We start from the raw sequence: 9,214 nt of genomic DNA on the forward strand, positions 1-9,214 counted from the left end.
CAACACTGGGCAGAACAGTGCTAGCGGGCACAGCGCCCCCTATCGAGTCAGCACATGGCTCCTTGTAGCACCTGGACTTTCTTTGGGTCTCCCCTCCTTTTCCCAGTCCTTCTTTTCAGATATACATTTCCCCTGACATATATCAGGCTCATACTCAGCTGCATTATTCAAGGAAGTCTGGACATGATAAAGGAGATCTTTTTGAGTTATGGTAGAAATGTGCAGTTCTAATATTCTCATAGATTTGCAACATCAAATTTTCTTCATTCAAATCCCTCAAAACACATCCTGCTGCCAAACTTAATGCTGTGAATAGTACAGCCAGAGAATATAACCCTCCTATGGTCAACTCCACGTGAACCACATCATGTGTTTGCACTGTGAGCCCCTTGTACAAAGATGAGCATGCAGTGATGCCACTTGAAGAACAATACAGCAGTAGGAATATAGGGCAAGTTTACACTGATTGTCATCTTTTTATCTCTTACATTTTTCACAGCTGAGTCATTCTCTCACAATCTACAGCAGTTACATATCTTTCCCAGAGAAACCAAAGAAATCTCCATCTATCGCATAAAGCTAAGGTTGAGAATTTCTCCCCTCTACAAACAATTCAAGTTACCATGACATTATATCTGGGAATTTAAATGTTCCCAGTCAGGAACTTCCCAGTAATAATTCCAGCACCAACCCACAAACTCCTCTACCCTGATGTTCCAGCACCAGCTCCTTACAAATAGGAGGTGGTTTGACCAAACCCTATCTCCTCAAACAAAGCCCAACCAAACTCTCTGTCTGAGGCAGGACAGGTATCAACAATGTTATGGCTTGCCGACGCAATCTCAGTCTGCTGCCGGTACAACTCTTCTCGGGAACTTCACTGGCTGCACCAGTCTGGAGTCCACAATGTCATGTTAAGCCCAACGCAGGGATGCTAGTGATTCTCAAACTTGTATTGGTGACCCCTTTCACACAGCAAGCCTCTGACTGTAAGCCCCCTTATAAATTAAAAACACTTTTTTTATATTCAACATCATTATAAATGTTAGAAACAAATTGGGGTTTGGGGTAGAGGCTGACAGCTCACAACCCCCTGAGGGGTCATGACCCCCAGTTTGAGAACCTCTGACATACATTCTGGTCTGTTGCTGTCAGCAAAGCTTTCTGGTGTCTCCAGTTAAAAAAAAAGGGACCACCACTTGTTTTTGGGGAGCAAGGAGCCACTGAAAGTCCTGACCCTCCCCATGAAGATCCTCACTGATTGAGAGAAGGCCCCTGGAAGTGGCAAGCATTCTTCTCGAGTGTGTTACTGCCAGAGGGGCTGAGGAAGGGAAGGAGAACAGCAGGGTTGCTGACTCATGGGGTGGGAATAGAGGGGGGCCTCAGAAGTTTCAGAGAAGCATCCCATGTAACCAGAACCTTTTGTGATGTTGCTCTTTTCAAACAGGTTTCTCTTTTCAGGATCACACAACGTGGGGCAAACAGCATGTTGGCCAGCAAAGAAGACATTAGACTAATACAGAGTAACTAGGTGGTGGTTAACAGCATAATCCCATGTGTATCCCATGATCCTGCAATGAAACCCCCTGTTTTAAAGGATAAACACAAGAGGTCAGAGTGGAGGTTGGTGAAAGAGCAGAAGGGGGAGGCAGAGTGAGACTGATGCAAAATGGGGAGGGTCTCTGGTAGAAAGGTAAAGTAGGGGGCAGAATAGGGTCTGTGTTGGAACCTAAGTTACCACTGAGTTTCCTGGCCTTTCAGCGATCTCATCTTTAATGCTGGAGTCAGTTAAAATTATTGTTTTTGAAATTGTCAGCTTAACTCTGGGTTAGGAAACCTCTTTGCTTGAGGAAAATCTGATCGTAAAGGGATTTGAGCCCCTTTGGGCTTGAGGCCCTCATTTCCTCACAATCCTCCCTCACACTTGGTCCTCTCTTTGTATCCCTTTTCCCACTGCATCTTTGGGCCTCTCTTCACACACACACAACCCCTGTGCCCACAGCAGGCTCCCTTTGGCCACACACAACCAACCTCACTCTCCTGTTCTGTTCAATCCCTCCTTGCAGGGGCAGCTCCAGGCACCAGCATGGCAAGCAAGTGCTTGGGGCGGCAAGCCGCAGGGGGCACTCTGCCGGTGCCATGAGGGCAGCAGGCAGGTTGCCTTTGGTGGCATGTTTGCGGAGGGTCCGCTGGTCCTGTGGCTTCGGTGGACCTCCCACAGGCGTGCTGCCGAATCCGCGGGACCAGGGACCTCCTGCAGGCAGCCTGACTGCCGTGCTTGGGGCGGCAAAATACCTAGAGCCGCCCCTGCCTCCTTGCAGCTCACTCCTCTTGGCTGCTTCCCCACACTTGTCTCTGCTCAGACACTAGCTGCTCCTGAGCCTGATCAGTTTAAAAAGAAACAAAAAAAATCAGACTCTATATAATCAATTAAAATGTACACAAACACCCCCCCCTTGCAAATATCACCCTCCCCATTCCCTGGTTCTCATCTCAGCCCCCTCCCACCACAAGCTGCTGTGATTCACAGCTTTATCAGTCATATTTAAAGGTCAAGCTCCAAAGGGCACAGACCATCTCTGTCGAACACTGAGCCTACTAGCATGGAATGTTATGGCTACTGGTGACCATATTTCCCCAAAGGGAAAATGGGACACTGCCTGGGGCTAGCCCGAGGGTCCCCCCTGCCTGCATGGGGCCAGCCTACGCCACTCACCCTTCCCACCCAGGCGGGGCCAGCCCAGCCCGAGCTGCTCGCCCAAACTCTCCCTCCTCATGCACGTTCCTTCCTGCCCTGCTAGGGATTGCACCCCATTTTTCTGGCAAAACAGGGCATTTGTCCCATTTGTTCTTGCCAACTGGCAAGAGCAAATGGGACAAACGCACAGTTTTGCCAAAAATGTCCGGGACGGGGCTTATAAAAGGGACTGTCCTGACCAAAACGGAATGTATAATCACCCTAGCTGTGGCTATAACATCACAGAAATAAATGTCCGTCATTGCCACAAAAATTGGGGATGGCAGCCCAGGGCCAGTTCCACCTCATCGGAACAGCAGTCTGTAAGAGGTGGCATTTGTGAACCATGTCATGTCAGTAATCACTGGAATTTATCTGCCTCACTCTCCCTCCCCCTAGGAAGATTAAGTGGATTCCCAGCTGGGACAGAATATTCATGTCCCGGTTGTTATAAACTGGACTCCACTTTGAATTCTTGGAAGCCAGGGGATCTGACACACATATACATGCTGGGCTGCAATTGTCTATTCCAACCTCTTTCCCACCACCCCTTTGTCCTCCCCCTGCCTCATACAGCACCTGCTGTGAGCTCCATTTAGTGTATCAGTTCCAAGAATTTCCCCAGCCCTTTCTGACACAGCCAAGATCAAGAACAAAAGAGGAGCACATCCTCTGGGCCTCTCTATCAGCTCTCTTCCCCCTCCCCCCCAGACCCCGTGTCCTAGACAGTTGGAGCCGCTCTCAGCACTGAACATTTACATCTTTTATGACACCCTTCCCACTTCTCACACTTCTTCACCAGCAAAGGCTGTGTCCATTCCAGGACGTGCCTCGGGGCAGGGCTGGAGAGTGAGTCCTGGAATCAGATTTTCTGGGGACACACTGCACTGTTTACACCACAGGCCATTTCATATCTGCTGTTTTGGCGACGCTCCAAAGGATCCCCTCTGCACTGCAGGGCCCTGGCCGAGGGATTTCTTATTGATTCGGAAGTTAGAGAAGGAAGAGCTCTAGTTGGCCCCAAGCAGCTGACCCCCTCCCAGCAGTGCAAGGTAATTCCCTCTGTGTACTAAGCAGGGCTTTGGCCAGTCCAGTTCTCAATGAGCTATGAGATAAGGCTACCACTCCCTTCTCTGTGCAGAGTTTGACTGATCTCACCATTCAGAAATTGCCTGAGATTCAGCCTGTATTTTCCTAGGTTTCAGTCCATCCTGTTGCTCTCAGTTATAACCCCTTGCATGCCTCCCACAATCCTCCTACCTCCTGGCTGTTCTCCCCCCTCAGCCCGATGTTCCATACCCAAGCTAGACAGATTGAGCTCTATTCAACTTTCCTCATCAGTCAGTCTCTCAAGCCCCTGAACTATTCTTGTTGCTGTTCTCCAGCTCCCTCCAGTTTCCGGGTACATTTCTGAATGCAGAACAGCAGAGGCAGAGTTGTATGGACAGTGACTATACATTCTCTTTGACAGTGTGACAATGGTTTCTTTCAGAGTGGTAATCATGTTAGTCTGTATCGGCAAAATGAACGAGGAATACTTGTGGCTTCTTTGCAGCCACACTGCTTTGCAAGCTGCTTGTTCTCCACATTCAGTTTCTTCCAGACATTCCTGCTTCCCAGGTTCCTCCTGCCACTGAGTAGCTGAGTTTGGGATTATCTTCCTCCAGACATATCAGCAGAAGCTTTCCAAAGTTGAGTCTTACTCTTTTGTTTCCTGCCTATGGGTCTAATCTCTAGGCCCTTTTATAGTTCTCTGTATTCCCTGGAGTTGGCAGCTGCCCACAATTTAGTGTTCTCAACAAGTGTCATAGCAGGTTGTTCAGTCCCCCTTCTGGATCATTAATGAGGCAATTAAATATAATTGGGCCTATTATTGACCCCTGCATTCCCACCGCCTTTGTCTCCCTCTTGCTCTCAAGTCTATGTGTATAGATTGGTGCCTGTCATCCTAGTATCTGAATGACTCTGCTTTTTCTCACCCCATTCACTATGCTTGGATTAACCTTCCTCTTCCAGGAGGCCAAGCAGCCTTGCTCTCCTCTTCCAAATCTCTCCTTGTGGTTCACCGTCTACCACTAACCTCCCACCCCTGCTCCTCCCAGGCCCTACTGGCAGCCCCTGTTCCTGGGAAAGAGATAGCAAGGAGATCTTCTGGGACCCGCCCAAAGAAGGCCTGGACTGCAAGGCTCCATGAGAGTTCTTGGCACAAGTGTGGGAGGAAATCAGTCACCAAACTCACATCAGGTCTCCACTGACACTGGGGGTGGGGGACATTCACCAGGTCTCCACTGTGGGTAGAGTTATTAGTGACACAGGAAAAGCAAGGGGAAAGCAGCCCCCATTCCCTTCCACAGAGAGCCTGCTGGGGGCTGAATGCTTTTATGTGCATGCGGGAGAGAAGGAAAGTGTGAGGAGATCAGAAGAGAAACACTTTGATCTTGACTTTGAATCTTTGGCAGTTCCCAGAACTCCCCACCCCCCCACCTGCTGCCAGGAGCTTGCCCAGCATTACAGGACATGGGCTGGGATAAGATGGCATCTCCTCGTCCTGTCCAACAGCAGGGAACTGAGCTGTGTGCATTACAGTTACCTCTAGGGACAGCCCCCTGCCAGAGCAGGAAACAGAGCCCAGAACCAGAGTTAAATCAGTCCAATGTCAGGCACCCTGTGCAAAAGGCGGATGGGGGAGAAGGGAACCCAGATGGGCAGGTACCTTGAGCGAGGAGGGAAGGGAGACTAAGAGTGCAGAAGCCCTGAGCATGTCATTGGAAATCAGAGGCAGTGATGAGAAAGCCATTTGGGTCCCATCTCTATTATCCCAGGGCAGGACTGTCCCTTTTGTACATGGGCCAGTGCATTTTCTGGTCTGAAATGACTCAAGTAATAGGGCCTCCCTCTCCTGCTCACCTTTCCCTGGAGGGACAAGTCTCCCCCCTGAGTCAGCTCTCTGCGCAAGGGTTTCCCCTTCCTTCTCTCATTGCATCCCATTACCCTTAATCCCAGCCCCTGGTATCACCCTAATTAGTTCCTCTCCCTTGGGAAGGGTTAACCCCTCTGATGTTAGTTATCCCTCCCCTCTAGTCCTTACTTAACCCAGCTACACAGATTTAGCTTGTTAAATCTTTCCCCATAATTTAGTTGCTCTAGTCCCTGAGTCTTTTTGTTGCTCTTCTCTGAACTCCCTGTTTATAACTTAGAGGTGCCCAGAACCGAACACAATATCTCACCAGAGCTGTATAGAGAGGGGCTCTCACCCATCTGTCTCCTGACCTGGGCCACTGCACTGACCTGACCCAGCTTTTGGTGCAATTTGCTTGCTGCAAACTCTTCCCACTTCCCAGGTTTCAGCTTCCCTGGAGAACAGCACATGAGTATCAGGGGAGAAGGCAAACCATGAGAACAGATGTGCAGCCCCCTCAACTCCCATAGACTTCCATGGGAGTGGAGGGAGCTCAGCACCTTGCTGGGCTGAGCCCTGAGAAAGGCAAAGAACAAAATCTATTCTTTAGAGAAGGGCTAAGCGACACAAGCACTGAATCCATTCAGATCAACTCAAGCCAAATCCAGAGCTAGAAGAATCACCCCAGCAGCAGCCTGACCCACCCAGAACAGAGCCTGGCTCTAGCTTGACACACAGAAGATTGGGCAATTATATGACATCCCACAGCCCAGTCCAAAATCAATCGGTCTCGTCTGTCCTCCCCTGAACAATGCTGGAGTCAATGAGTGACTGACTCAGACTTGCTCAGCCCAAGTTCCATTCTGGAGGATCCCCTGTGTCTGATCCTGTGAGGGAAGTTTACTCTGCATTGGATTGGTGGGTGAGGGGAGGAGAGTCCTTTCTTATTTGGGGGAGAGTGTGGAATGTGTTCAAATGTGCCCCCTCCCCTTTCCCCTTTTCAGGCCCAGTCAGAGTCATCACATTCCAGTGACTTAGCTACAAATGCCCCTCCTTTAACAAGAACCCAGCTTTATGCCCTGCGGACACTCCTCCCCCATTTTAAAAACACCAGGGAGAGTTACAAATATCTATTGAAAACTGAACCAATTTTCTGCACGGAAATGCTTGTGCCGATAGCATAGAGCAGACAGGCCTGACTTACAGCATGGCAGAGAACCCAGCATGAGAAACTGAGCCCAGCTGGAGTCTGCGCCCCCCGCCCCAGGGCTTGTTTGAGGAAGAATGGGCTGCAGGAGGCAGGTTAAAGCACAACAGCTAAACCACAAATGTCTCCATGACCTACAGCAAAAAAACCAAAGCCTCCTCAGAACCAAGTAACAGAGAGCAACAGTGTCTCCCCCTGACCTGGCCCAGGGAACAGGCGGCACCAAGCACAGAAAAACACTAACTACTTGTTTATACGCTGCAAGCCTATGTGTGCAGCCATCTGCATAACAGAACTGCTCAGGGGAGAACTGCTCAGGGGTGTCTCTTTGTGTGCTTTCCAGCTCCTGTGTTAATCACTAATCCAGCTGACTCTGGATTTACCAGTGTCCCAGGCTTGTGAGCCCAGCCTTCCAAATAAAACCAAAATGTTACAAAGAGAAGGGTGCACGAGAACATTGTTAGAGTGTCTGTGGGTGTAAGTGTATGTAAGTGCTAGGAGAAGGGAGCCAGCCAGGCTGCCAGGGAGAGGTGATTCTGACAGTCAGGGTGCTAGGGAGAAGGAAACTGGCTATGCAGCTGCCCAAAGTGTCAGGGAGAAGGGGGGTAATCTGGCAGCTTGTTGGGTTCCTCTCCCTCATTCACTCTTTGAAATGACTCTTCCGTGTTTAAGAATAGTGAGCTCATTGGGCATGGATCCAAGTCCTGGGTGAGCAGCCAACCCCTGGAAATAGGGGCTGCCATGGTTCAAGAGTAGATTGGGTCACGGTCTTAACTGGAGGGATTGAGGAGTGTGACTAGGAGATGGGGCTAGGCACTAATCTACAGTGAGTCCTTCCCTGGTTCTCCTGCTGAAACCTCCCCAACATGCTTCTCGAGTGAGAAGTGGCAGCTGAGTGAGATGGGAGGAGAGTAGGGTAGAAAACAGGAGACATAGGGGAGCTGGAAACACTTCTCAAATGTCCCTCATTTTAAGGATCCTAACTCATTTTTAGCCCCAAAGTTACTTATAGGCCACACAACTTCACAAATTTGACACCCGCCCCCCAATTATTGCTGACCATTATTACCTGAGAAATAAAGAATCACAAAATGGAGGTTCCAGAGAGTGAGTTATGCTGAGAAAGGAATGTTACAGCATGTTCGGTATCTGCATCAATAACTATTTTGTGCCTCTCGCTTAGGGTCTTCGTCACACACCACATCCCATGCTTGGGCTTTGGCAGGTCAAAAGGTATGGGACTGGGTTGGGGCCTAGGGCTAATCCTGGGAGAAGGGGGTGGGTGGAGACTAGGCTAGAGTAAAGGGTTTGTTTGGGGGCCAGCAGAAATTACACGTTGGTTAAACAAAGATGGATGCAGCTGAAAACTGGAATAATGAACCGGTTGGGGATAACCTGACACCAGGGCTTCTCTCTCCTTATTGCTAATACCCGCAAGAGAAAACGTGATGTATGCTGGGCTTCCAAGAGCACTGGGGTCTATTATATCTGCCTGCCCTCAATAACAAGCACCAAAGCTCAGGGTCCCATTTTTAGGCAGTGGATAGTCAGTCTCTTGCTCTCTCAATTAAGCATTTCAAATCTGAGAACTTGTTTAAACTTCTCTCATCTGAATTGTCCCAGTCCAGAGCCTGGACGCTGACTGTGCAAATGACTAGGCCACTATGAATGCTGCAGGAAGCCGCCCCTGGCAGAACCAGAGTCCTAGGAAATTGACATACCATTCATTCCATTGTTGCTTTTTCCACACAAATCCGAACAGGGCATGGGAGACAGATGCTTTGGAGAAGCCAGTGTGGAAGAGACATAGAGGACAAGAGTGCAGGGGCTTCAGGAGGGCTGGCAGGAGGCAGTGGTTATATTGGGTTAGACCACAGGGTATCAGAGGGCTCGAGAGGCTGTGGGACTGGCAGAACTGTAGGTTGAAGAAGAGGGTAAGCTTTGGAATTTCAGGGTCTTGTGGGAGGTCTTAGAGGCTGCAGGGTTTTACGGGGAGGACTTAGACTTTGAGGCAGTTGGTTTTAGAGGCTGGGGGATAATGGAGAAAACTCTTATGGGCTTTATTGTTTACAAAGATTCATGTAAGGCCCAAGGAATGTGATGAATCTAATGTGCTGGGAGGGGCTGATAAGGAGATTTCTAGGACCAAGAGAATAGGTAGAGGGAGAGTGAGGCAGCAGGACAGAGCTAGTGGGAGGGGGGTGGTTTTGAGGGAAGAAAGGAGTGATGAGAGGGTTCCAGTGAACTAGAGGGACCAGTCCAGGTGTCGGGGGGAGAGGGGGGAAGAGGCTGATGGTAGAAGGGGGGGGGACAAGCCGTGCGATAAGCAAGCTGCCAGGAGTAAGGAGCCAGTGGGTAGAGCACCAGAGCC

This window comes from Gopherus flavomarginatus, chromosome 5, assembly GCF_025201925.1.
Source record: "Gopherus flavomarginatus isolate rGopFla2 chromosome 5, rGopFla2.mat.asm, whole genome shotgun sequence".
Classification (NCBI taxonomy): domain Eukaryota; kingdom Metazoa; phylum Chordata; order Testudines; family Testudinidae; genus Gopherus; species Gopherus flavomarginatus.